At 48.3% G+C, this 21,968-nt stretch overlaps 2 protein-coding genes across 10 annotated transcripts in view; both read left to right on the forward strand.

The window, feature by feature from the left end:
• NFKBIB (NFKB inhibitor beta) overlaps positions 1–21,968 on the forward strand; it is a 1,076,695-nt gene that overhangs the window by 278,067 nt on the left and 776,660 nt on the right. The window lies entirely within an intron of this gene.
• Positions 1–21,968, forward strand: part of SIPA1L3 (signal induced proliferation associated 1 like 3) — a 231,434-nt gene that overhangs the window by 5,010 nt on the left and 204,456 nt on the right. For 2 of the 9 annotated variants that reach the window (XM_084960459.1, XM_084960464.1), the window contains exon 2: positions 8,481–8,808. The exons of 6 other annotated variants lie outside the window; for them this stretch is intronic. The gene's annotated coding sequence lies outside the window, so the exon portion shown is untranslated. Of the gene's footprint in view, positions 1–3,799; positions 3,968–8,480; positions 8,809–21,968 lie in introns of those variants that run through there. One more of the 9 variants, XM_084960461.1, reaches the window with a different exon arrangement.

Here is a 21,968-nt window from a genome sequence, read left to right on the forward strand (position 1 = left end):
CGCTGGGGTCAGTTTCTGTTGAAATGTTTAGTTGGTTGTTTAGAACTGAAAGCCCTTCAGCAGAGCCCCGTCCTTAAATAAAACAGGGTTGGCTGCGTGGCCACCACACCAGACACAAGTTAGCAAGACATGAGACGCAGTGTTGAAGGAGCCCAAACAAGGCGAATGTCCCCTTTGTGCGAGCTTTGCGAGAGAACTTGGGCCAGCCTGGGGAAAAGGTATTTTTAAGTACTGGGCCAGTGTTATGGACCGTTAAAATATTAAAATACAGACTAGCAATTAAAGTGGTTATGTCTGGCTTTGCAGGGCTCCCCGGACGCTATTCCAGCCACCCTGACTGTGTCTATTTTGATTTGCTGTAGCCTGGGTCTTAAAGGTTGTTCAGTGTTTTGAATGAAGAAAAGGCCTGGTTCCCTGCACAGACAGTAGTGGGTGCTTTTAAAGACCAGGAAAGGTGTGGAGAACATCTTTCATCCAGCCATCTGTGAACGAGTTTTTTCTACCCTGCCTGTGTGCCAGGCACCATGCTAGACACTGACAGTATGAAGTCATATGAGAAGACCCTAGAGGTGCTGTGCGGCTCAGCCGGTTAAGGATTTCGTGTTGTCACTGCAGTGGCTGGGGTTCAATCCCTGGCCCGGGAATTTCCACATGCCGTGAGTGTGGCAAAAAAAAAAAAAAAAGGAAGACCCTGGTTTTCAAGGGTCTGCCACCAGTACTGTCCATTAGAAATACAATGTGAGCCACCAGTGTGGGCCGTGTACGTAATTAAGATTTTATAGGGATTGCATTTAAAAGAGCTAAAAAGCAGCAGAGGAAATTGATTTTAATAATGTATTTTATTTAGTCTAAAATAGTATCATTTCAACATGTAATCAGTATAAAAATCACTGAGATATTTTACACTCTCTTTTTTTTTTTTCTTTCCACATTAAGTCTTCAAAATACAATGTGTATTTACACCTTCAAGTACATCTCCATTCACACCGGCCACATTTCAGGTGCTCAGTAACCACATGTATGGACGTTGTAGGCCTAGGGTGTGAGACTCATGTGTAGATCAGGGTTCACAGTGACAGATCAAAGATGCCATCCCTGCTTTATCTTGGTGAATAAGGGCAGATGAGTGAGAAAAAGCATATTTCTCATAGGCGGGGGTAGCGAAACTCACAGCTGTCATCCCTCAGAGGCACCTTCTGGGCCTGGCACTCTGCTTAGTCCTTGGCATGTGTGACCTGTATTCTGAGGCGGCAGGGACTCTGATCATCCCCACTGCACAGATGAAGAAGCTGAGGTCTGGGCAGAATTTGAACTCGGGTCCTGAGACCAAGCTCTTAAATCTCTGTTGTATATATTGTGTTGGTGTTTGAGGGGGATGGGGTCTGCGCTTTGAGCAATAAAACCACAGGAAGGACTCATTACACCGCACGGACTCCTAGAGCTTGTTGGCATCGATCCTTAAGTTTATGTTGTTGCTTGGGGGCTGGTTTATTTACTTTTCTGGCCTCCCTGCATCATATGCAGTTCCCTGACCAGGGATCAGATCCGAACCACAGTTGTGACCTTCACTGCATTTGCAGCAGTGAGCTGCCCTGCAGGGCGGGGGATCGAACCTGTGTCCTGGCGCTGCAGAGACGCTGATCCATTTATACCACAGCGGGAACTCCGAGGGGGGTGCTGGTTTAGACCTGAGTTGACTGGCTGATCTCTTCCTTACATTGAGCTCTAGGTTTGGTGGAAGTAGATTTTTACCTCCCAGGAAAGAGAAGGTTCTTTGGGAACCGAGGAGGGTGGCCAGGGTGAGTGAAGGAAACAGGAAAAGGGTCCAGCCTATTGAAAGCCCATTCTAAGCAGCTTCTTTGGGTGCTAAGCCTCTTTTCTCATTCATCTGCTGCCCCTGTCCCTCTTGGCTGTGGCCTCTGGTGGGAGCTGTGTGGCCTCTTCCTGTGAACTCAGCAACAGCAGCGTTTACCCAGACTGTGACTCTCTGGCTCTTGCTCTGATCCAGAGACATTGCTGGGGTGGGAGCGGGGTGCTAGTGGTGAGGGGACTCTTTCCTCTATGGGTGTCATTGTTCTAGGCCTTTAGTTCCAGGGTTCCCCAACTCAGGGGCAGGGAGTGTCTGGGCTTCCTACCCAAACAAGGCAGATGTTGGAGATTCAGAGTCCTTTCATGTTCCCAGGTGGTGACCTGGTGCCAGCCCCTGTTTGCAGGTGGTGATTCGTGAGGGCTTTAGCCTCTGTACTGCTCTTATCTCCTACTGCTGGACAGTGCCTGGCATGTAAGAGATTCTCAGTGTGTGTGTGTTGGCTGAATTAATGATACCAGCCAGCATTCACTGAGCTCTTACTGTGCACAAGGCACTGCTGAGCGCTTTTCATGTCCAGCTCATTTAATCCTCATAACTCCTCCATGGCGTAGGTACTCTTATTATTCCCCTTTCCCGTGGAAAGAAACTCAGGTCCTGAAAAAGTGCAAATCACAAAGCTGATGAGTGTCAAAGTCAGAATTCAGACCCAGGCCAGGCCCAAGCTCTTAAACGCTCACTGTGTGGTCTCTCTGTGCATGACAGACAGCCGAGCGGGGTGGGCAGGCAGGGCCACACTAGGTGCCTCCTCTTGACTCTCACGGGTGGCCTCTGATCTCCTGTTACCAGGTAGCCCTGCATCGGGTCCCAGGCACCTTTTGGCCCAGAGGCTTGAACATGACTCTGGGCGTGGGGTTTTTCTCTGATTCTGGAACCTGTGCTTCCCTTTTCTTTAAACTAACAAGACCAACTGGAGATTTGACCTTACTAAGGAATCCTCGTTAGTTTTTTAGGTGTGATAATGATACTGTGGTTCTGCTGAAGAAAAAGTCCTTATTTTTAAGACTGCTGTTCTGAAGTACCTGTGAACTGTTAAGACCTCTTGGGATTTGCTTGAAAATAATGTGAGCAGGGAGCAGAGGGGGCCAAGTGAATGGGCGAGTAAAGGGATGAAGTAAGAGCGGCCGTGAGGCGATTCTGGTGAAGCCGCCGGCCGGTGGGGGCTATGATGCTCTTCTCTTCACCTTGTGTGTTTGAAACATCTCACCAGGACGCGTCAGAACCAAAAGACAGCACGTTTCACTCAGCGTTTGTGTGTTTCAAGCTCTTGCGTGTGGACCAATTCCCTGCCTCTGCCCAGTCCATTTATACAATAAAAAGATTTTTTTTTCTTTTTTTTATACGAGTCAATACTGGCTCACGGCTTTGGAAAGCCCTTTGGAAAAGCAGCGTCCGGCTGAGGCGGGGCTGCAGCGGCCACGCCTGTCCCCGGGCTGCTGAGGACCCCGGGTCCTCTGAGTCAGGTAGCAGAGGTCCCTCTTCCCTGAGGCCTGGTTCCCTCCAGCACCGGACCGCGGGGGCCCCTCCCACATTTTTTCCAAAGACGTGTTCCAGCAGGAGGCCTCAGATCCTCCCCCATCCTCCCCTCAGGACAAACGTGCACAGATCCTTCCTCTGATGTGTCTTTGTTAGGGCCCCACACGCAACCAGAACCCAGCATTTGGTTTGCCTCCAGCAGAGCAGCAGGAGGCAGGGAAAGTGCCCCCTTTCAGTTCTGACTTTTGACAAAGCAGCAAGATGCAGCTTGTGCCAGTGCCTCAGACCTGAAGATATTTCTCATCAAGCCAGCCGACGAGAACTACAGCAAACATTCCCCCCCGCCTCCTCCACATCAAGTAGAGGTTCCTATGGCATTTGTTCTCTGTGTAAATTTTTTTGGGGGGCCCGCCCATGGCATGCGGAAGTTCCCCAGCCAGGGATCCTACTGTCCTCACAGCAGTGACCTGAGCTGCTGAAGTGACAATGCCAGAGCCTTCACCTGATGCGCCACAAGAGAACTCAGGCATTTGTTCTTTGGGGTCTCCAGCTGAGCCGTGAGTCAGCGGTGGCAGAAATGTCTGTGTGAAAGTGGCTCTCGGCCCCCAATGGTTTCCTTGCCAGGTGAGTAGAGCTGGTCGATGTGAACGCGAGCGCCAGTCTGATCCTGCTCCGGGCTGGTGCCGTTTGTTCTGATGAGCAGCCCTTTCCTCCAGGGCCCTGTTTCTCTCTTTCAGGCTCTTGGTTTGCGGGGAGAAAGCAGGCGAAGTCCTGCAGCCCCTCCAGCTTCCTCAGGCACCTGCCCCCTGCACCTTCTTCAGTGCTGCCTTTTCTTTTCCTTCTTCCGAGGCGCGTCCAGCATGGAGGGGACATTAGGTTCACTGTCGCCAGTTTAGGCAGCTTGCTTTTTCCAGGTTTCCCACTGCAGGCCTGCACGTGTTGGATGTGAGGGCGGCAACCCCCAAACGCCAACAGGGCGTCTGATTTTTACACTTATTCATTCAACAGATATTCACTCGGCGGAGCGCTCTAGTAGGTACTGGGGATGCAGCAGCGAGCAAGGCAGGCAAGGCTCCCCCACTTCTGGGGCTCTCATTTCAGTGGGGGATTCAGACAGTAAATAGAGAAGGAAGATGTGTACTGTGTTAGATGGTGATACGCGCGAAGGGAAGAAGCTACAAAAGGGGATGTGAGCTCTTAGGGTGGAGGGTGTTGAAATTTTAGACCGAGTGGCCTCCCTGGGAGGTGGCTGGAGTACAGGCCTGCAGGAGGTGAGGCAGTGTGAGCAGTAGGGGTGTCTGGGCAGAGGGAGCAGCCCGTGCAAAGGCCCTGAGACCAGGGCTGGAGCAGAGTGGAGGAGGAGAGGGTGGGAGGGCATGAGGCAGGGAAGCTTCGGGTTTGCAGATCTTCTCGCATCTAGTGAGCCCTGTCTTTTCTCTGACTGAGATGGGGTGGTATTTCAGGGTTGATTGATTTGCTAAATTTCAGTAAATCTTGCATGGTGACCACGACCAAAGGAACAAATGTAAGGCAGCCAGAGGCCACCACTGTCCCGGTGTCTTGCTGGTGACCAATTCCTGGGCCTGTGTTATTTGAGTCAGTTTCCTGGCTTATATTAGGTTGAACCATATGAAGTTGCCTTTTTGTGAGTCAAGAATGGTTGAATATTGGCAATTTAGGTTCAGCCTAACAGCTTCCTTTCCAGAGCCCAAGGAACTTGATTAATCCTTTCTTGCCCCAGGGGTTGGTGGTCAGAGGTCGGGACCTTCTTGCTGCACCCACACTTCTCTTTCTGACTGGCTCAGTAGTGCCAGTGACACCAGTGAGCACCAAACCCCTGCCCCACACATAGCCCCATACCCAAGCCTGCTGTTAAGCCTGCTAAGAAGCTGCCTTTTCCTATTGGGGCCTTACCCGGGGGTGGCATTAATCATTCTTTGGCTTTCTGCATCTTGGTGCCACCAGTTTTGAAATCACAGATAGCTCCCAGAGGGAGGGGCACCCCTGGGCTCTTGCCAGATGTTTGGCATGACTTACCTGGTGGGGGTGCTCTCAGGGGCTGGGCAGAACTTGTGGGCATTCTGGACCAGTACCTGGGCAGAGTAGCTGGCACAGTGAGTCCAGGAGTAGCTGCTGGGACTGTGGTGGCTCAGGCTACAGGAGGAGGTCTGAGGAGCGACGGTCTGGACGTGGGAAGAAGGACTTCTGCCCCTCCTCTGTGTCACACATCTGGAACCCCAGGGCACTGGGCTGGGTTCTGGAGGTAAAAGGATTTATGGATCCAGCTTTGGGGGAGTTCAGTTGTAAGTTGTATCGTTGGCATGCCATTGGCTGCAAATGATGTAGTAACAACAATAGCAGCAAATAAGTAATATATACAATGTCTGCTCTATGCTAGGCGCTGTGCTAGATGCTTCCCACCAAGTGACTCATTTAACCCTCCCAACAACCCTGTAAGATAAGTACTCTTGTTGTTCTGCATTGCAGATGAGGCAACTAAATTTAAATAACTTGCCCAATAGCTAGAAAATGGTGGTGACACAATTTGGATCCCGGAAACCTGACTCCAGAGGCCACTTAATCAGTGGCCTTACTGATTAATCACTGTAGTGATTCTCTAAGCTGAGCAGCCCCGGAGTCCCCTGGAGGGCTTGTTAAAACACACATTGCCGGGGTCCCGCCCAGAGTTGCTGATTTGGTAGGTCTGCTTTGAGGTTTTTGCATTTCTAACAAGTCCCCAGGTGATACTGGTGCTTCTGGGACTGGGAGCACATTTTGAGAACCAGGGTCTACTATAATAGGAAACCCAACTGAAACTGGCCTGAAATCAGGAGGTTTATGATCTCCTGTAATGGAGCAGCCCATAAACAGGCAGCACCAGGGTGGAATAATTCAGCATTCCTACAATGCCTGTAAGGGGCCCAGCCCTCTCCGCCAGCTTTGGTCCTGTGTTCTCAGGCTCCCTCATGGCCTCAGAATGACTTTCACAGCTCTGGTCATCACACCCTGGACAAGGCTATATCCAGCAGCAGAAAGGAGGCCTCGCTCTCTCTGTGTTTCAGGAGTTTGGAAACCTTTCCTAGATGTCCTGCCTCCCAGATTTCCCTCATATCTCATTGGCCAGCTTTGTGACATGTGATCATACTTGGGCAAATCACAGGCAAGAGCCAATCAGGATTTACTCTCAGGGCTGGGGCTAGAAGCATCCCCACCTGAAGCACAGGACTGACAGGAGTCAGGCTACAGGAGCGAAAATGGAGCACTATTTAGGAAGTGACGGGAAGGGGGGGATGGCTCTTGGGTAGGCAAGCAATTGGATCTGCTGCAGAAGTCAGGGAAACAAAGTGGAAGCATATTACCTATACGTTTTTATGTCATTGTCCTTACAAAACTTCATTTTGTAATTATATGAACCTGGACGTAGCTTTTTGTTTTCTGATCTTTTCCACCTTCAAGAATGGTGTCCTTGTATCATAGCGGTTCTCGGTCTTGTTGAGAAACCAAATATTTAACTGAACATTCAGGGAAACCCACGCTGAGTGATGAGGCGGCAGTCTGCACAGGCTGTGAGTGCATTCACTCAGAAATACTGGGGTCTCCTCTCTCCACTTCTGACCAAGCCTCTCAGAGGTGCTGTTTCTTCCTCGTAGGGTAATGTGTGGATGAAAGGACTAGATGTGGGTCGGGTGCTCACCCCTAGTAGCTGGCTTATGGTAAGTGCTCAAGAATGTGGCCCCTTGTATTAACATATTAAATGTGACATTGACATTATTGAGGAATTATAATTTAATATTCCCGCCCTCTCCTCCCCAGAACCCATGAAAGTGACCATTCATTTTGTAGACTGACGTTTCCTGTAGGTGCCTGTTGCAACTACCGCTTATGGACCCAGCATAAAGCTGTTGCCCCGTGGGACTGCTGGGGGACTGAGGAATGAGGCTACCTCGGTGCAAATCCTGGACCCACCTCAGGCTCCGGTGCGAACTTGGGGAAGCCACTAGCCTGGAAGTACCTCTGTTTGCATACCTTTAAAGTGGTGACAGTACTATCCCCCGTGTTGTTGGGAGAATTCAGTGCATTAAAGCATGCAAAGCGTTTTGAGCGCTGTGGTGCCTGGCCCACAATGAGCAGGCAGTACACACAAGCTGTATCTTCGATATTTTGTGCCAGTTTATTTATAGGGGACTGTAAGCGCCCTAAGGGCAGGGTCTGTTGGTTTTTGTTTACACTGTATCCTAGTGCAGGACTCAGAATAGATATTTTGTATAATTTTTTTTTTTTTTTGGATGGAAAGGGCAGTAAGTCTTTTTTTTTCTTCCCTTCAGCTGCCCAGAATTTAAACTCTATGACTATAATTACCTCTGTTTTGAAGGTAAAAAGCTGATCCTGATGGAACCTGAGGGTAACATGTGATAACTGTAGCTGATGGTTATTGAGCATTTTTGTGGGTTAGGCATAAGAGCTCTTGCCAGCACCTCACACTCGCCTCATTTGACAGATGAGGAAACTGAGGCCCAATGAGGGGAACCATCTTTTCTATCGAGAGGAGATCTCATGCAGTAGTTAAGAACAGAGTTACTCTGCTTGGTTTCACCCTCTGCCCCACCACTTTCTTGCCATGTGACCTTTAGCCCCTGACTTCTCCGTCCCGGATTTTCTCATGTGTAACATAGGAGTGCTAGTGGTGTTTACTTAGAGGGTGGCTGTGAGGGCTGGTGGAGATAATTCACAGGAAGTGCTTAAAACAGTGCCTCGTGCTGTGTGAGCGAGCATGGGGGTTCTGGTGGTGGTTATTTGGCAAACCCATTCCGCTGTGCTTCCCGGGCTGGTCAGGAGTCCAGCAGCAGGGCTTGATCGTTAAGCTCCACTGTCTGCGTGAGCCAGCTCCCCGTCCGCATGGGGAGAGGAGCCCACTTTGGGATTGTGTGGTTGTGAATGAAGCCGGCAAGCCCAGGGCAGGGGATGCCGTGGGCACCGATCCAGCCCTGGCTCCGTCATTGAACAGGTGGCCCGTTCCCAGCCGGGAGGGTAACAGGCAAGCTGCCTTTGTTACCTTGAGCTTTCCCTTGAGCCCATTCAGGCTCCTCAGACCACGTGTCTGATGAGTAAGGAGTCCTTTTATTTCCCTCCCGCACAGGGACCGTTGGCAAAACAGCCTCCCCGGGAACGTGCCTGTTGGCGAAGACCTGCCGTCTCTTGGGGAGCTCCGCTGGCTGTGTTCCTGCGGCTGCTGAATGAGTCGCTGCTGGGAGCTGGCGCGGCAGGTTCCCGTTTCCGCATTCCAGACACCCCGGCCGGGGGAGGCACCACCCACCCGATGGCGAGGGCGAGGCCGAGGGCGGCCTGCTGAGCGCAGGCAGGTGGCCTTGGCCTGGAGGAGACCTGGGATGGGAGCTGAGAGCCTGGAGCTCCCCTCACGGTCACCCGGCTGCCTTTGATCCGCGCTGTGCTCAGGACGTGTTCCAGTGAGTGGTGTCTGTTTGGTAGTAACTTGCAGAGAAAGTTAATGCTGTGTTTCCTCTTTTCGGGAGTTAGACTGGTCGTTTTGTGTTTTCTTTTCTTCTTTTTCTTCCCCCCTCTTCTCCCCTGAAATGTTTACCTGTCTGCTCCTAAGAAAGGGTGGCCGGAGTGTCGAGGGAGTGAGAAGGAAACGGAGACTGTTTCTCCCTGGAGGAGGAATCGGTGAATGTTGAGCTGCGGGGGGATGCAAACTTCTGTACCAGTGGGCATCCCAGCCTGGTACAGACCAGCTGTGTGGTTGGTCTCAGGCCAGTTCCTTTCCCTCTCTGGGCCTTAGTTTCCTTATGGTGAGGAAGTGGGAAGCAGGAGCAGTACCCACTCACCTTTCCAATGAATGACATAGAGCATTCACGTCTGGGCACGGAGTGGTGCTCCGTGTCAGCTATGCCCGTGCCCCACCTCGCCCCCCACATGCCTGTCTGACCTGATCATCTCTGACTTCCCAGCCTCAACTGCTGCTGGCTGTGCCCCAGCTACACTAGCTGCCTGTGTTCCTCCCTCAGGCCTTTGCCCTGGCTCTTCTCTCGACCTGGAACACTACCCCCCTCTCCCCAAAGCTCCCACTCTCTTCGGGTCTCTGCTCAAATGTCACCTTCTCAGCGAGGCCTCTCTCCTTATTAAGTGGCACCTTCTCCATCACACTCTGGCCCTTTACTCTGCTTTGTCTTCATGGCCTGAGCCCTTGTCATGTTCAGTATCCCCTCCTCCCCTCCTGTAGGCTTCAGGAAAGCACAGGTACTTCTCTCTCTCCCCGTAGAACACTTCCTGGCATTTGGTGGGTGTGGGATAAACGATTTTATGACTGAAGGTATTTTTTATTGTTTCATTAAACATTTAATTGACATATAGTTGATCTATAATGATGTGTTAATTTCTGCTCTAAGCAAAATGACTCAGTTGTACATATGTATATATACATCTATATATTATTTTCCATTAGCTTTTCATAGGATATGGCGGCATATAAGTTCTCTGAGCTATACAGTAGAATCTTGTTTATCATCCTATATGTAATAGTTTGCATCTGCTAATCCCAAACTTCCAAGCCATCCCTCCCCACCTCCCTCCCCCGGGCAGCCACAAATCTGTTCTTGCGTCTGTGAGTCTGTTTTGTATATAAGTCCATTTGTGTCATATTTTAGATTCCACGTATAAGTGATATCACATGGTATTTGTCTTTCTCTTTCTGACTTAGTATGATCATCTCTAAGCCCATCCTTGTTGCCGCAAATGGCGTTATTTCATTCTTTTTTATGGCTGAGTAATATTCCATTGTGTATATACACCACATCTTCTTTATCCATTCCTCTGTCGTTATGAGTGAGTTTCTGATAGTGTCCAAGGAAGGGTGGTTGTTCCTATTTGTGTTTTGAGGAGAATGTCAGCACATCTGCAGTGACAGGGGAGGCAGCACGTTTTTACCCTCCTCTTGGTCACCAGTGGTCCTTGGGCTTGTCCGCAGCGTCCAGACCTCTTCGCTTCCTGTCCCTCAGTTCCTCTCCAATCTGTGCAGCCCGGGCCTTGGCAGTGGCTCATACGGGCAGCCTAGTGCATGTGGCATGGAACAGACAGCCTTTTTCCCAGTGAGTGAAGAAGACGTGCACAGGTTAGTTCAGGTGCGGAAGGCTCTGTTGAAGCACCACCCCGCACATAGCCATGTCTATGCAAAGCCGACTTTATTGTCAGGCCCTCTTGAGTGTTCCTGCAGTAGTGAGGGTCAGGGAGTGCCTTGGAAATAAGAATTAACTGGCCAGGCAGAATTTATCTGTCTCCCCTGCTTTAACAGGCAATAATTCTTGTTCTGGGGCTGAACAGGTTTTAATTAAATGGTGCGCTCCGAATGTCTGACCGTGTAATAGCTGACACCTCCTCATCTGTTTTCTGGCTCCCGGTGTCAGCAATTGAGTCTGTAAAAATATCCCAGGCAAGGCTTCCCCAAGCTCCGCAAAGCGAGGTCAGTGGCTCTTTCGGGTTTCTGCCAACATCGGGAGGCACTGAGGGACTGAGGTGTGTGCTGCCTCAACACACATCATCACACCTCGGGGCCTGCTGCTGTTTAAGGATGTGCGCAGTGTCAGAGCAGCTGCGCCTCCAACAGCTGACTGTCCTTCGAGCCCCGAGTGCAATGGGTTTGGAGTTGGAATGGGGACCCTCGTGGGCGGCCATTGCACATAAAATTCAAGTCCCAGCACTGCTCAAGCTCTAGGCACAACACTTCGCTAGGCTTCAGTTTCCTTATCTGGAAAACAGGAATGATTAGTAGTGACTGCATCAAATGAGAAGTTAAAAGCGAGATGGAGTGACCTAGTTAGCACTGTGTCTAGTGCACCGAGAGCGCTCACCAAATGGGGATGATAATTATTTTTATGAATTGGTTTCAAGCCCGTTAAATTTTTTTCCAATGCCTTTTTTGTGGGCTCCTCTCTGCCCACCCCCATGTCAGCATCCTCCCACAATCCTTCACCCGTGGGAACAATCAAGTACTGTATTCTATCTTTCCACATGTTTTTCCATGGTTATATAATCCTGGGTGGGGGGGATATTATCCTGTAAGGGATAATTATTATTATATTAATTTTTTTTGCATTTTGCTTTTCTTACACGGCAATACCGTGCATAAATGCCTTCAAGTTCTCAGGTAATGCTCAAATTTTCTCTTTTTAATCGCTCCAAAACACATGGAGGTGTGGGTGTACCATAATTTATTTGGCCCGGCCGTCACTGATGTGTATTCCCTTTGTTTCCAGGGTTTTTTTCCCTCTATTATTTTTATCGATAGCTTTTAAAAATTAGATTGCAGATATCCAACCTACAAAAGAAAACTGCCAATGGGTCACAGACTCCAACAAGACCTTTTGCATGTTCTGATTTCCAACAAAGATTGTTAGTACGAAAAACATGAACTTCCTTATTTGGTAATAAGTACTCATTAAGCACAACTGTCCTGTGTTAAAGGTAAGAAACCTATTAATCATTTTTACAATTAAAAAGCATTTAGGGAGTTCCAGCTGTGGCTCGGCAGAAACGAATCTGACAAGTATCTATGAGGATACAGGTTCAATCCCTGGCCTCGCTCAGTGGGTTAATAAGGATCCAGCGGTGCCTGGATCATCAGGACCAGGTGGTGCTGCAGTTTACCGTCTCAAGTGCCCTGGGCTCCTGTTTCTGCACTGCTGCCCTTAGCTTCTCTGTGGTAAGAGGGCCGCCCCATCTCCAGCCCCACATCCTTGTTACAGGCAGAAAGAAGCAAAGCTCTAAGGAAAAGAAATAGCCCCTCTATCTGAAAACCAAAGCCTTCCCTGAAATCCTTAGCAGACTTCTCCTTCCATCTCTTTGGCTAGAACTTTGTGACAAGACCACCCCTTGCCAAAAGGAAATGCAGTTTTTAAGCTGTGCTTATCACCACCCTGGACAAAGGGTCAGTAAAGAAGAAGCAGGGAGAATGGACGTGCTGGGTAGGCATCCAGCAATGGTCTGTTCAGACAGTCAAAGGCATGGTGGGTAAACTGAGGCCACATGTGTTCATTTATCAACCATTTAGTAAGTACCTGGCATGGGTGAGGCACTGGGCTTCTTACCGAGGCTGTAAGGACCAGGCCCTACCTTGGACCAGGTGGAGCCGTGGGTGCTTGTCAGTCAGCTCTTTTCTCCCACGTGGATGCTTGGAGTTAGGCTAATGATCATAACGGTAGCTGGTCTCATTAAGGGTTTTTTTTTTTTTTTTTTTTTTTTTTTGTCTTTTCGCCATTTCTTGGGCTGCTCCCGCGGCATGTGGAGGTTCCCAGGCTAGGGGTCAAATCGGAGCTGTAGCCACCGGCCTACTCCAGAGCCCCAGCAACGCGGGATCTAAGCCACGTCTGCAACCTACACCACAGCTCACGGCAACGCCGGATCGTTAACCCACTGAGCAAGGGCAGGGACCGAACCCGCAACCTCATGGTTCCTAGTCGGATTCGTTAACCACTGCGCCACGACGGGAACTCCTCATTAAGGGTTTAATTTGTGAAGAGGAGCTGTGAATCAACTCATTGAATCTTGTGGCCTGGGAAGTGATCATCCCCCCCCCTTTTCAGATGCAGAAACAGAGGTACAGAGAAGTTAAATAATCTTCCATAAGAAGTAGTGGTTGGGCTCCAGAGCCTGACTACAGAACCCCTGCACCATGGGGCTTTAGTTTGTTTATCATTTGAAACATTTCTGGAGTTCCTGTCATGGTGCAGTGGAGTCGAATCCAACTAGGAATCATGAGGTTGCAGGTTTGATCCCTGGCCTTGCTCAGTGGGTTGAGGATCTGGCGTTGCCATGAGCTGCGGTGTAGGTCACAGATGTGGCTCGGATCTGGCATTGTGGCGAAGGCCGGCAGCTGTAGCTCCCATTGGACCCCTAGCCTGGGAACCTCCATATGCCACAAGTGCGGCCCTAAAAAGCAAAAAATAAAAAAATAAAAAATATGTATATAAAAAAACATTTCTTATTGAAGTGAACATGTGACAGCAGAACAAAACATGAGGTGGAAACCACTTAATACTCTAGCCCTCCCGTAACTTAGTGTGTGTTTTTTCTTACCTCTTCCTAAATGCATCCTGTTTTTTAAAGATGGCCTTGGGCACATAGAGTCGGATTATCGTAATCCTTGGTGCATGGTACACTGGTATCTTTGGTTTGTGCAATACTGTCTATTACAGTGAATAGCCTACTACCTGCCAAAGAACTAAAAACATTACCTACCAATAACTTATGTGGACCTGGTGTTTCCCAGTCAGTCCCCAGTTTACCCTCCTGGGGTGACCACCACCTTAAATTTTTTGTTTATCATTCTTTGTCTTAAAAGAATTACTTTTAAACTTTTACAAATGATATAAGGCTATATATAGTCTTCTGGGACTTGTATTTTTCACCTGTGATTGATCCAGACGGTTGATAGTTATAGTTCATTCATTTTTTGTTAACTGCTCTGTAATAGTCCACTGGCTGAATAGACCACATTTTTGTTTTAGTCATTTTCATGCCATTGGATATTTCATTAGTTTCCAGATTTTTTTTGTGGTATTCATGGCCTACTTTGAATGTCGTTACACACATTTCCTGAGGTGCATGGGCAAGAATTTCTTTGAGGTGCGTACCGAGGCATGAGATGGGTAAGTGTAAGAAGTGAGTATCTTGGAGTTCCTGTCGTGGCGCAGTGGTTAACGAATCCGACTAGGAACCATGAGGTTGCGGGTTCGGTCCCTGCCCTTGCTCAGTGGGTTAATGATCCGGCATTGCCGTGAGCTGTGGTGTAGGTTGCAGATGCGGCTCGGATCCCACATTGCTGTGGCTGTGGTGTAGGCCGGAGGCTACAGCTCCAGTTCGACTCCTAGCCTGCGAACCTCCCATATGCTGCGGGAGCGGCCCAAGAAATAGCAAACACACACACAAAGAAGTGAGTATCTTTAACTTTGCTGAATGTTGTCAGGCGGTTCTCTGAACGTTCCCGGCAAGGACACATACGAGTTCCTGTTGTTCTGTATCCTGTCACATTTGATTTTGTAAAGCTTTTTTGTTTTTTCGAGTCTGATGGGTATGAAATGAAATTTCCTTGTGGTTTTAATTTGTATTCCCCTGTGAAGATGAGGAAGGCTTTTCATTTACGTTTCTTCTTTTGGATGTAGGCTGTTCATCCTTTTTTGCTTCTTTTCCTTTTTCTTCTTTATTATAGGTGTTCCTTAGATAGTCTGGTTACTCATCCTGGGGCCGTAGCCCATTTAACCTAATGAAAGTTGTACGATCCTCATGTCATCATTTTCTTGGTTGTCTCCTCTGTTCACCCTCCCCCCAACTCCATGAGGCCACTTTTTGTACCCCCAGCTCATGGTGATTCTCTCTTCTCTGGGACTTTTTTTTTTTTTTTTAGGTTTTATTGAAGTATAAGTAATTTACGAGGTTGTGGTAATTGCTGCGGTGCAGCAAGTGACCCAGTCATACATACACACATTTCCATTCTGTCTCAGAATGTTTTCCCACGTAGATCATCACAGGGTGCTGGGTGGAGTTCTCTGTGTTATACCTCAGGCCCCTGTTGGCCAGTCACTCCATATACCTCAGTGCGCAAACCCCCAGTTCCTCCCTCCGACGCCCGACCTGTCCCCTTTGGTAACCACAAGTTTTTCAAAGCCTGTGAGTCTGTTTCTATCCCACAAAAAAGTTCATTTGTATCTTTTTTTTTTTTCAGATTCCACATACAGGTGATATCATATGTTTGTCTTTCACTTAGTATAATAGTTTCTAGGTCCATCCATGTTGCCACAAATGATGTTATTTCATTCTTTTTATGGGTGAGTAATAGTCCATTGTATATATGTACCACATTTTCTTTATCCATTCCTCTCTTGGTAGACATTTAGGTTGCTTCCATGTCTTGGCCATTGTACATAGTGCTGCAATGAACCTTGGGGAACCTTTTTGAATTATGGTTTTCTCTGGATAGATGCCCAGGAGTGGGAATGCTGGATCAAATAGTAGTTCTATTTTTAGTTTTTTGAAGAACCTCCATACTGTTTTCCATAGTGGTTGCACCAATGTTTCCCACCAACAGTGCAAGACACCTCCCCCCCCTCCTGCTTTTTAGGGCCACACCTGCAGCATATGGAGGTTCCCAGGCAAGGGGTCTAATCAGAGCTATAGTGGCTGGCCTACACCACAGCCACAGCAACGCCAGATCCTTAACGCAGTGATCGAGGCCAGGGATCGAACCCACAACCTCATAGTTCCTAGTCAGATTCGTTTCCGCTGCACCATGATGGGATCACCTCCACACCCTCTTTTTACCCACAGCTCACAGTGATTCTCTTCTTTGGAACAGTTCTTAAGTTATGGGCGTTTTTATATGTTTGTATAGATGTATTGACTGTACCTGTTCCACCCACTCTACCATAGCTTTGTGATCTCAGGTGTATCTGGATTCAGTTCAACTATGTATGATAGAAAACTGCTTATAAAAGACAATGACAATGGCCTAAACAAGGTAGAAGGTTATTTCTCACATCAAGGAGCCCAGGGTTGAGCAGGCCAGGACTTCCATTTCCTTCTACTTTTTTTCTTTTTTTAAATAAATTTTATTGGAGTGTAGCTTATTTACAATGCTGTGTTATCCTTCTCCCTTCTTGCTCCACCATCGTTATGCTCTTATCTCGTGGTTCAGGGCAGCTGCTCAGGCTTGAGCCATTATGTCCCAGCAAGCAGGAAAGAAGGGATGAAGATGGGCACCTGGCTCTTTAAAGAGACTTGATGGAAGTTGCACGCAATAAGTCTGTCTTCAAACTCTTGCTCAGAACTTGGTCATGGTGCCTTTTATAGTTATAAGGGAGTCTGGAAAATGTATTTCACATGGCCTTATTCTTAGCTAAAAATCAGATTCTGTTACTAAGTTAACAGGAGAGATTCAGTATTGGATTAGGCAGCCAGCAGCTTTGTGTTCTAAAGTGTTCCCTAAAAGGGCTCTTAAAGGGGTGCCAGACACCAGGATGCTACGTCTAGATGATGCCTCTTTTGATTCTTTGATTTTTTTTTTTTTTTTAAGGCTGCACCTGAGGCATATGGAGGTTTCTAGCTTAGGGGTCAAATCGGAGCCACAGCAACACGAGATCTGAGCCACATTCATGATCTATGCCATAGCTTGTGGCAACACTGGGTCCTTTTTAACCCAGTGAGTGAGGCCAGAGATCGAACCCGCATCTTCACGGATACTAGTCGGGTTCTTAACTGCTGAGCCACAGTGGAAACTCCTAAGTCTTTGATGTGTTACAAGATATTTATTGAGCATCTGTTTTGTGTGGGCACTACTCTGGAAAGCCAGTCATGGGAAAACAAACGAAGCCCCCACCCTCATGGAGCTTACATTTTTAAAAGAGAAAATAGTGAATGAAACAAGGAGTTGATAGTCAGAAGGAGATAGCAGGCATGTAAAGAAATCCAGGAAGATGCATGGAATGAGAATAAATAGTACGTGGTACCGTTTTAGACAGAGTGGTTAGGGCCTCCTATACCAGACAGCGTTTTAAAGCTGAGGGGAGAAGTTCCCGTCGTGGCGCAGTGGTTAACGAATCCGACTAGGAACCATGAGGTTGCGGGTTCGGTCCCTGCCCTTGCTCAGTGGGTTAATGATCCGGCATTGCCGTGAGCTGTGGTGTAGGTTGCAGATGCGGCTCGGATCCTGCGTTGCTGTGGCTGTGGTGTAGGCCGGCGGCTACAGCTCCGATTCAACCCCAAGCCTGGGAACCTCCATATGCTGCGGGAGCAGCCCAAGAAATGGCCAAAAAGACAAATAAAAAATAAATAAAATAAAAAATAAAGCTGAGGGAAAGGGGGAGTGAGGGAGCCATGTGGGCATCTGGGAGAAGGGCACTTGAGGCAAAATAAGGGCCAGTGAAAGGCCCTGTGGTGAGACAGTGCCTGGCCTGCTTGAGGAACTTTCCTGGGGCCTGTAGGGCTTGGGAGAGGGAGGGAGCCTGGTGGGAAATGAGAAGAGGGAGGTGGGGGGGTGAGGGCCGAGTGGGGCCTTGTGGGCCACAGAGAGGACTGTTGGCTTTTCCCAGGGTGACCTGGAGCCACAGAAGTGTTCTGAGCAGGAGGAAGATGTGATGGGATCATTAGCACTTGGCAGTGCAAGTGATCATGAGCTCTTTTCCGAGTCACCCTTCAGAGTCACCTCTAGACATTCTGAGAAAGCAAATAGCCTTAGCTCTTCTTAATCCCTATCCACTCTGGTTTTGTAAATATCCACCACTACCCTCTCTCTCCCTGGGTTATTTTAAAGCTAAATACTTCAGTATTGATCTGTGAAAGATAAGGATTCTTTAAGGACATAATGACAGTGGCATTGTCATGGTTAAAAGAACTAACAGTAATTGCTTGCCATCATCCAGTATCCAGTTGGTGCTAACATTTCAGATCTTCTCATAAATATCTTTTTAGAATTGATTTGTTTTAATCAAGACCCAACAGGATCCACTGTTGGATTTGATTCATGCGCCTGTTAAGTGTCATTTAATCCAGGGGTTTCCCCCTCCCTCCGTTTTTTTTCCTTTTGTGGTATATTTGTTGAGATGAGCCATGTCATTTGTCCTGTAGATTTTGCACAGTCGGTGTCTTGTTGGTGGCATTTAATGAGTTCTTTTGTCCCTGTGTTTCCTATGAATCGGTAGTTGGATTTAGAGACTGGATGAGATTCGTATTTGAGATCAAGACATTCTGCTAGGTGTTGCTGCCTGTGTATATCCATTAGGGTATGTAAAGCCTCTTGTCTCTGTGATGTTCTGTCCAGTTAGCAGCTGTAAACGACTGTTGCCTACACCCAGCTTCCACATGGCGTTTGGGAACATTGTGACATTGTAATTCTACCCTCCTCTTCATTTATTAGCTGGAATATTCCTCTGGAGAGAAACCTCCCTCATCTATTATTCAGTTATCCAGAGGGTACTGACTCTTTTGAACTTTTGTTTACGTTAGAAATGAGTAGCGAACAGTTGGCCTGGTGGTTTCTAATTGGCTGATTTTTCCTTGGGCGATTCCAATTTTGTGTCTTTATCTTTGTGTTCATTCATGATACTTACTCGTCTCTGCTACTGCCCACGGCCGTCTTGGATTTGGGAGCTCGCAGAGGAGCGGCGGTCACAGCCATCTCATGGTGTGGGCACGGCCGCCTCAGGCCTTACCTTGGACCAGGTGGAGGCCCTGGAGCTCATGAGTCAGTGTAACGGGGGAGAGACAGACGACTCTAGACCGTTGCCATTTTCGTTTTTTTTTTTTTTCCCTCTCTTTCCCTGGCCATGTATTTTCAAACCTGTAGCCTCTGGAGGGTTCTTGATCTGTGCCAGAGGATTAGGCCTTTATGCTCAGAGCAAGAGGTTTCCGAGGATTTGAATTTCTTCTGATCTGGAACCCTGTTCGTTCCTGGACAAAAGGACAATAGAGGGCTCTGACCCATTGGAAAGGCCAGTCCTTCTAGGGGCCTGGCCAAGGGTGAGCGCTGACCCCGGCCACCGTTGTCTAGGTCATAAATTCTTGGGAACACTGGCACGCTTGAAATCATTTGGATGCCTCAGGATCAGTTACACTGTATACACCTGAGGGTTTTCTTTGCTTCTGGAGATTCCAGCATGCGTGTTCTCTCTGAGTGGGGAGAGGAGATTTGAGCTGGAGTGATGCAGAATCCACGCATTCATTCAGTCCCTGACTTGTTCATTTGACAAATATTTATTCGGCCTCACGTGTTCCAGGCTCTGGGGTGAGAGCCTGAGAAGGCCCGTCCTCTTGGCATTTACATTTGTGGTGAAGGCTGCAGATGGTAAAGAGGTCAGCACATTGATAAGGTAATTTCAGGTGGGGATGAATGACGCTGTGAAGTCATTAAAGCAGAACATGAGGGGACGCCCCTGGAAGGTGGGGGCGCTGTGGGAGGCTGGAGAGCTGGGCTGCTTGGGGGAGGGCAGTGCCAGGGTAGGGACACGTCAGCTGAGCCCGGTGTGGTACAGAGGTGGCAGCCTTGTGAAAGGCTCGAAGGAAGAGCCCTCCTGGCAGAAGGAACAGCGAGGGCAGAGGGGCACGAGTTTGCTGTGTCGGGAACAGCAGAGGCGCGTTCTCATTTAGGCCATCGGGGAAGTGAGTCTGCCTTGCTGGCCCTTACCCCTCTGCTGGCCTGGATCCTGACTCGCCTTTTATTACAGTATTTATTACAGGGCGGAAAACAGGGACTTTCTGGTTGCTGACACTTACACAGCTTGACGTTTGTAACTTGGCACTTGGACCAGATAAGGTGCGTATAGGCCCCGGACTTTGGTCCCGTGCCTGCTTACCTGATGGGGCTGAAAGTCTCCTCTGCCGTCAAATCCTTCTTATCTCCTTTTCCAGCGCCCCACCTGTCAAGGGGGCTCACTCCACAGGGTGTGTCCCCTGTGGTACCTCAGCTAGACACACAGCCTTACTTGGTGTCCCCTGTGCCCCCCCACCCCCCGCATGTGAAAGGTGGTGGCGAGTTGGGCCCTGCTCACTGCTCGCCCTTTCGATAGCTGTGGATCATCTGCTCCTATCTGCCTTTAGGGGGAGTGGCAAACATTTTATATTGATCAGTTTCTACAATTCTATTTTTAAAAAATTCTATTGATTTCCATCTTATAGAAGCTGCACTCGAGTTGTAAAACAGGTCGGGGTGGAGCTGTGTGTAGAGCACAGCATGGCAGTTCCCATTCCCATCGTGTCCCCGGCCCCTGGCCTCCCCCCGCCCCCCCACCATCTCCCTCACCTGCCCAGAGGGACAGGAAGGGCACCCGTCCTTGCTGGTTGTGCTGTGGATAGTGTGTGTAAAGAGCTTGTGCTCTGGAGCCACGGCGCTTGGGTTCAGGTCCCAGTTTTGCTCTGTACAGACTTGGCCCTTCACTTAATTGTGCTTCAGTGCCTCAGTTTCCTCATCTGTAAAATGGTGGTGAAGGTCCTAACCGCTTGGCTTGGAAAGGATTCATTGTATTTCACATGCGACAGAGTGGCTGGCACCTTGCAAGTGACAGGCACCTGTTAGCTACTTCTATGACACACTTACATGCATATACTGTTTTATAGACATGCTTTTTCTGGGTACGTTGTTCTGCAGGCTGCAGTCCCCTTTAACAGTCTATCTTGGAGACCCTCCCATGGCGCTGGGTCAAGGTCAGCCACATTCTTTTTAACGACTTCACAGTGTTCTGTCCTGCCTGTGCCCTGTTGTCAAACATACTGGTTGTTTCCAACCTTCATTGTTATAACTCTGAACATCTCACACACAAAAACCTTTGTTTGCTCCTTAGATTTTTCTTTGGACAAAGTCCTGGAGTTGCAATTACTGCAACAAAGTGAATAAATATATTTAAAGACTTGTGATATTTATTACTAACTTGTCTTCTGAGATCTGTTTATTAACCATATATATTCCTTGTTAGTTGCCTGTTTTTCTAGGGTGGGCGTTTTTCTTTATTTCTGACAGATTTGTAGGGGGTCTTTGCATTAGTGAAGGTATGAATTCTTTTTTTATATGTTGCAGGTATATATTCCTATTTAGTTTGGAATTTTTTTTCTCCTCTGGCCACGCTGGATTCTTTAACCCACTGCACCAGGCCAGGGATTGAACCGACACCTCCGCAGTGACCCACGCTGCTGCAGTTGGATTCTTAACCCATTGTACCACAGCAGGAACTCCTGCCTTTTAACTTTGTAATGTTATTGAACACATTGGGACTTAAAAAAAAAAAAAAGTTTTGGCCTTTAATTTGAGATAAATATATTTTCTTCCTAGTTATTTTATGACTTCATTTTTTTAATACTCAGTGTCTGGATTTCTTTTCTTTCTTTTTTTTTTTTTGGTGTTAGGTGTGGAGAAAAGATGTCTTTGTTGTTGTTGTTTTCTTTTTTTTTTTTTTTTTTCTTTTTAGGGTGACACAGGCAGCACATGGAAGTTCCCAGGCTAGGGGTTGAATCAGAGTTGCAGCTGCTGGCCTGTGGCACAGCCATAGCCACAGCTGCAACACCAGATCCAAGCACGACCTACACCACAGCTCATGGCAACGCCGGATCCTTAACCCACTGAGCAAGGCCAGGGATCGTGGATCCCCATCCTTGTGGATACTAGTTGGGTTTGTTACTGCTGAGCCACAGTGGGAACTCCCATGGAGTAAAGATCTTAAACCCATCCCCAACTATTAGTTAACCAGTTGTCCCATTGTATTGTTTGAATAATCCATCTTTTCCCACTGACTTGAAAAGCTTCGGAGCCAGGCTCAGTCTGAGTGTTTTCACGTTCACCTTTCAGTCCCCTGCCGCAATTCAGTGAAGCAGGTTGGTGGTACTTCTGTTCACGGTGAGACACCTGAGGCACAGAGAGGTGGCCTTGCTTAACGTCTCATAACTTGGATGAGGCAGAGTCTGGCTTGCAATGTTGTGGATTTTTGCAGTAATGAGCTTCCTTATCTCTAATATATTTTCAGCAGCTTTTCCCGCAGCTCTTGCCACTAGTAATAGCCATTTTGATTGCGTCTGTGCTCTTCCCTGCCTCGTTGCCTGGCCAGGGCTTCCGTGACGGTGTTAAACACCATTGGGGGTT

The sequence above is a fragment of the Sus scrofa genome, chromosome 6, assembly GCF_054392235.1.
Source record: "Sus scrofa isolate SSC_HxYL_T2T_F1_AM1 chromosome 6, Sscrofa_HxYL_maternal_Yorkshire_Landrace_v2.0, whole genome shotgun sequence".
NCBI classification, from domain to species: domain Eukaryota; kingdom Metazoa; phylum Chordata; class Mammalia; order Artiodactyla; family Suidae; genus Sus; species Sus scrofa.